The sequence below is a fragment of the Hylobates moloch genome, unplaced genomic scaffold (assembly GCF_009828535.3).
Source record: "Hylobates moloch isolate HMO894 unplaced genomic scaffold, HMol_V3 SCAFFOLD_10, whole genome shotgun sequence".
NCBI classification, from domain to species: Eukaryota; Metazoa; Chordata; class Mammalia; order Primates; family Hylobatidae; genus Hylobates; species Hylobates moloch.
The window spans coordinates 96631516-96637669 of NW_026652285.1; the positions used below are offsets into that span (position 1 = coordinate 96631516).

General features: G+C 57.8%; 1 protein-coding gene across 1 annotated transcript in view; it reads right to left on the minus strand.

Moving 5' to 3' along the window:
• The window catches only part of LOC116475645 (pseudouridylate synthase TRUB2, mitochondrial), a 124250-nt gene that overhangs the window by 7002 nt on the left and 111094 nt on the right, over positions 1-6154 (minus strand). The gene's annotated exons all lie outside the window — the stretch shown is intronic.

Consider the following 6154-nt stretch of genomic DNA (forward strand, 5'->3'; position numbering starts at 1 on the left):
AGAAAGAAAGAAGAAAGAAAGAAAGAAAGAAAGAAAGAAAGAAAGAAAGAAAGAAAGGAAAGAAAGAAAGAAAGAAAGAAAGAAAGAAAGAAAGAAAGAAAGAAAGAAAGAAAGAAAGAAAGAAAGAAAGAAAGAAAGAAAGAAAAGAAAAGAAAGAAGGGAGGGAGGGAGGGAGGGAGGAAGAAAGAGAAGATAGCGAGGGGATCAAAGGGCTTTCTACAGGCGCGGCGTGGCCTCAGGAGGACGCATGACAGAGACGCGCACATGGCTCTCCTTCCTTCCCCCGGGGAGGCTGACATCTCCCAGCCAAGGCTGCCCTTGGGGAAGCAGCCAGGGAGCCCGAAGGCGGGATGCTAAGCGGGAGGAAGGGCCGCCTGCCTGTCCCTGCCCATCGTCGCTCGCGTCCCCAAGCGCACAGCTCGCAGCCTGGGCCTCGCGTCCTCCCCGACCCGGGCCGGCAGAGGAGGAGGTGCGGAAACAAAGGAAGGGTCCCCTGCCGGCCGCGCCCACGGCCTCACTGCACGCACACGCCCGGCGGATACGGCCCAGAGCGCGGCCCTTCCCCGCCGGGGACCCCGGCCCAGCGGCCTCCCGGACCTCGGCTTTCCCGCGCACGCCCGCGGGTCTGGGAAGGCCCGGGGGTACAGGGGCCCCTTTCTGGAGCCTTCGCAGCCGAGGCCCAGCGGTGGCAGCTGCGGGAATCGGGAGTAGGGGGTGGGGGAGGGGCCCGTCCGCCCCAGGTTCGCACCCCGTCCGGTGCCCGCGCGTCGCTCTCGGCCTTGGCTCGCCGGGATGCGAACCTGGGTGCCCTAAACACACCCGGGATCTCCGCGGACCGACGGCGGTGGGGACGGCCACGCGGGACCCAGAAGCCCCGCGGGTCCCGGCTACTCACCACCCTCCGCCTGGGCGACGGAAACCCAACTGCAGCCTCGCGGCGCCACCTACGGACCGGATTCCGTAGCTGGATTCCCGGCCCCGGGGCGCCCCGAGCCCCGCGGTGTGCCCGGCTCCCTCTGGCTCCCGGTTCGTCTCTTCCTTCTCTGGGGGCTCCCACCCCAAGTCTCGACGCCGCCCTGCAGCAGACAGCCCGGCCTGGCTCAGGCCTCGGACTCGGTCCTCGTGGAAGGGGAAGGGGTGTTTAAGCTGCCCGGGTCCAGGCGGTATAGCCTGAGCCCGGGGAGCTGAGGCCCCGTCCCCCCGCCACCACAGGGAGGGACAGTTTCTACGTTTACAGAGGGGGAAACTGAGGCCGAGGACCAAGCCCTGACTGTTTTTATGTGGAATTGGGGCAGCTGAACCGGGCCTGCAACCTCTTTCCGCCCCTCTCCAGATCTCTGACCCTGCTTATCTCCCAGCACCACCCACTCATCCCGAGAGCTCTGCCCCTCTGGCTCCACCCAGTTCCTAGCTCTCCTCTGAACCCCCCACCCACATCCTGCCCATCAGTCCTCAGGGACTGCACCTGCCTGTTTAACTCTGTCCTGGATTCTTTGAAAAATCACACACCGGGGAAAAAGGCCCTTGGAGACCCAGCCTCCAACCCCACCGTAAACCCCAGAGACCAAGGCCCTCACCGCCCCACTGTCCTGGCCTGAGCTCTGCGAATTAACATGGTTGTCTATATCTAGACCGGATCCTTCAGTCACGGCCCGCCACTGCCTACCGGGCCCAGCGGGAACGTGGCACTTAACGCTTGTGCAGATGACAACAGTGAAGGCCCTGGAGCTCATGCTCCAGGCCAGCCGTGAGAATCTCTCCTGTGACCCTCAGCAAATCAGCCCTGTGGGGTGGCAGGACAGTCCTGTGTCCTTAACAACAGGGGTGCATTCTGAGAAATGCATCACCTGCGAACAGCATAGAGTGGATTTACACCAGCCGAGATGGTGCGGCCCCTACACGCCGGGCTCTTGCCCCTGGGCTACGCTCCGGTGCCGCCTGTCTTTGGACTGAACGCTGTAGGCAACTGTGGCACAGTGGGAAGTATTTGTGTATCTACACATAGAACCGGTACCGGAGAAGTACGGCGTTATGATCTTATGTGACCACTGTCGTACATGCAGTCCCTTGGTGACTGAAATGTCCTTCTGCGGCGCATGACTGCATTATTGTTCCCATGGTTCTACAGATGAAGCTGAGGCTCTGCGAGGTCAGGCCTGCCCGAGCTCACACGAAGCAGGTCAGTGGTGGAGCTGAGATTCCAGCCTTGACTTGAGCGTAATTACTTCCCAGCTCCGCCCAGACCTCCTAGCCCAGTCCATGGCCAGCACCTGGATCCCAGGTTGGGCTGGGCATCAGCAATGGTGACCTGACGCACCCTGGCCTGGGGCGTGGCTACCCACTCACACATACGTCATGTGAGTCACACTCACGTGGGTCACATGGTGTGAGGTTCCAGCCCACATCTGGCCCTCAGAGTTCCCAAGTGTCAGATGCCTCTAGGCTGACCTTCCCATTTTACAGATAGACTCAGTCTGCCAAGGCACAGGGCCTTGCTCGGGGTCGCACAGAGCAGCTATGGCCTAGGCTGCTCAATACAGCAGATAAGACGAGAGCCCAGGTCCCAGGATCTTGGACCTATCAGAGTTTCCAGGACTGCAACTCTTACCCTGTAGGATGAGTAACAATTCTGCTGGATTTCCCAGTCTGGGGTGAGGGAGGAAGTGAAAGAGACAGACACTGACACAGAAAATGACAAACCAGAGGTTAGAGCTAAGCTGAAAGGGTTGGCTGGGCCTTAGGGAAGCCCAGAGGAGAGATTAGAGGTGGAAGTAGTCAGTCAGGCAAGGATTCTCAAGGAAGTGATATCAAGCGGGCTTTGAAGGATGAGTAGGAGTTTGCCAGTGGAAAAATGCAGGGAGGGGCATTTCAAGGGAAAGCATGGGGCTTAGAGGGAGCTTGGCTAGTTCCACCTATAACTTACTAGTTAGGTGTGGGCTTGTATGCCAGCCAGGCCTGGGTTCATGTCCCTGCCCTGCTGTGTGACCTCCAGGAGGTGTCTTAACCTTTCTGAGCCTTCTTTTCCTCATCTGTAAAATGAAGCAACAAAGCTCTCCTTGATCATGGACAATTGTGGAGTTAGCACAGAGTGGGACACACAGGAGCCCATCAGGAAGACTAAAGACCACTGGGAGGGGGTGGGCGAGGATAGGCGCGAAGGACGATGTGGCTGGAGAGGTCACCGGAGGTCAGTCGGGCCTCGAGGGTCACTGAGTGCCAAGCTAAGGAAGCTGGCTTCATTCTGAGGACAATGGGGAGCCATGGAAGGGGTTGGAGCTAAGGAGTGACCCACCTGATTTGTGTTTTAGAAGGTGCGTACCCGGCAAGGGTGAGGGCCTCCTTCAGAAGGATGGAGTCTGGGACCTGCAGCCCTGCCTGCCTTGGCCCTGCCCTGGCCCTGCCCTGGCCCCTTCGTCCCCAGGCCTCCTCTTGCCCTCAGCACTGTGAGGATGAGAAGCCGCCCTGCCCTGAGGCTGAGGCTGAGCCAGGGCCAGAGCGGGTGGCCTGGTTCCACTGCCCCTGGCCCAGGACACCCAGGGCCCAGCACCTGCACCCCCAGAGAAAAACCAGGGTCTCTGCTCTCCACAGAGCTGCCTTTTCCTCCCCACCCTCAACACTCCAAAGCCCCCACTACAGAGAAAAGACGGGCAGCAGCACCATAATTTTTGTTTCCTTCTAGCTAGGCCTGCTCCCACAAAACCAATTAAAGCACCTGCCGGGACGGGGCTCTATCAGCAAATTATTTCCAGCCTCTGCGGCCCGAGAATAAATCTCAGAAGGATGAAGTGGACCCGATGGCAGGGGGCTGGCAATGGGGGACCAGGCAGGCAAGAGCGGGGGTCACTTTGGGTCCAGGCAGCCACAGATGGGGTCTTCACGCTGGTCCCCAGGCCCTAAGCCTGGACCCCTTCTGCTCCGCCAAATCATCTGTCTCTAAGGAGTGGCACCCTGGCTGTGATGGAAATGACTTCCAGGCCACGGATGGGGGAGTGGTGGCCTGGATAACTCCACCTCTTTGTCCGCAGCGCCACCTTCTTCGCCAACCTTGACTGCCTTCTCACCATGTGGTGGGATGCAGGTGTGCCCAGCCTCAGTGGGGGGTCCGAAGGCCCAGGTGCCTAACTCTCTGTGGGGCCCTGAGCAAGGCCTTCGCTGCTCTGAGCCTTGGTGTTCCTATCTGTAAAATGGGGGTAGATGGGCCGAGCGCAGTGACTCACATTTGTAATCCTAGGACTTTGGGATGCCAAGGCTGGTGGATCACTTGAGGCCAGGAGTTCAAGACCAGCCTGGGCCACATGGCAAAACCCCGTCTCTACTAAAAATATAAAAATTAGCCGGGCGTTGGCCGGGTGTGGTGGCTCACGCCTGTAATCCCAGCACTTTGGGAGGCCGAGACAGGAGAATCACTTGAGATCAGGAGTTTGAGACCAGCCTGACCAATATGGTGAAATCTTGTCTTTACTAAAAATACAAAAATTAGCCAGGCGTGGTAGCACACACCTGTAATCCAAGCTATTTGGGAGGCTGAGGCAGGAGAATCACTTGAATCTGGGAGTCGGAGGTTGCAGTGAGCTGAGATTGAGCCATTGCACTCCAGCCTGGGCAACAAGAGTGAGACTCCGTCTCAAAAAAAAAAAAAAAAAAATTTAGCTGGGCATTGTGGCGTGCACCTGTAAATCCCAGCTACTTGGGAGGCTGAGGCATGAGAATGGCTTGAATCCAGGAGGCAGAGGTTGCAGTGAGCTGAAATCACGCCACTGCACTCCAGCCTGGGCAACAGTGCAAGATTCCGTCTCAAAAATAAATAAATAATATAATAAAATGGTGGGGAGGAGGTGGGGCTTGGCCGGCCCTCCCAGCTCCGGCTGCCTAGGAAGTCTCATAGGGCCTCCTGGTTGGCACCAAGGCTAGACCTCGTGGGATGCCCATGAACTCTCTCCCTGGGCAAAGGCTAAGGCCAGGGGTGGGTGGCCTACCAGTTCGATGCAGCCATCACTGACCCCAGGAGCTCACAGCCTGGCGTGGGGTTTGAAGGGGCTGAGGGACCCTGGGTAGGGAAGTGGGCAGTGAGTCCAACACAGACGCTAGAGGCTTCCCAGGCAGGGGTCATGGGAGCAGGACTTAGAAAGATGAGTGGGGAGGCCGGGCGTGGTGGCTCACGCTTGTAATCCCAGCACTTTGGGAGGCCGAGGCGGGCGGATCACGAGGTCAGGAGATCGAGACCATGGTGAAACTCCGTCTCTACTAAAAATACAAAAAATTAGCTGGGCGTGGTGGCGGGCGCCTGTAGTCCCAGCTACTCGGAGAGGCTGAGGCAGGAGAATGGCGTGAACCTGGGAGGCGGAGCTTGCAGTGAGCCGAGATCGCGCCACCGCACTCCAGCCTGGGTGACAGAGCGAGACTCCGTCTCAAAAAAAAAGAAAGATGAGTGGGAGTTCCCCAGATTTGAGATGTCATTCTCCCAAAGTAGAAATGGTTCTGATCCATGTGGCATCTCTGTGAGAATTATGAAAAGGCACCCTTACTTCCACTTTACTCCCGTCTTTAAGAAAATTGTTGGCCGAGCGCGGTGGCTCACGCCTGTAATCCCAGCACTTTGGGAGGCCAAGGCAGGCGGATCATGAGGTCAGGAGATCGAGACCATCCTGGCTAACATGGTGAAACCCCGTCTCTACTAAAATACAAAAAATTAGCCGGGCGTGGTGGCGGGCACCTGTAGTCCCAGCTACTTGAGAGGCTGAGGCAGGAGAATGGCGTGAACCCGGGAGGCAGAGCTTGCAGTGAGCCAAGATCTCGCCACTGCACTCCAGCCTGGGTGACAGAGTGAGACTCTGTCTCAAAAAAAAAAAAAAAGAAAAGAAAAGAAAAAAGGCCGGGCGCGGTGGCTCACGCCTGTAATCCCAGCACTTTGGGAGGCTGAGGCGGCCAGATCACGAGGTCAGGAGATCGAGACCGTCCTGGCTAACACGGTGAAACCCATCTCTACTAAAAATACAAAAAAATTAGCCAGGTGTGGTTGCAGGTGCCTGTAGTCCCAGCCACTCGGGAGGCTGAGGCAAGAGAATGGCCTGAACCCAGGAGGTGGAGCTTGCAGTGAGCTGAGATCATGCCGCTGCACTCCAGCCTGGGTGACAGAGTGAGACTCTGTCTCAAA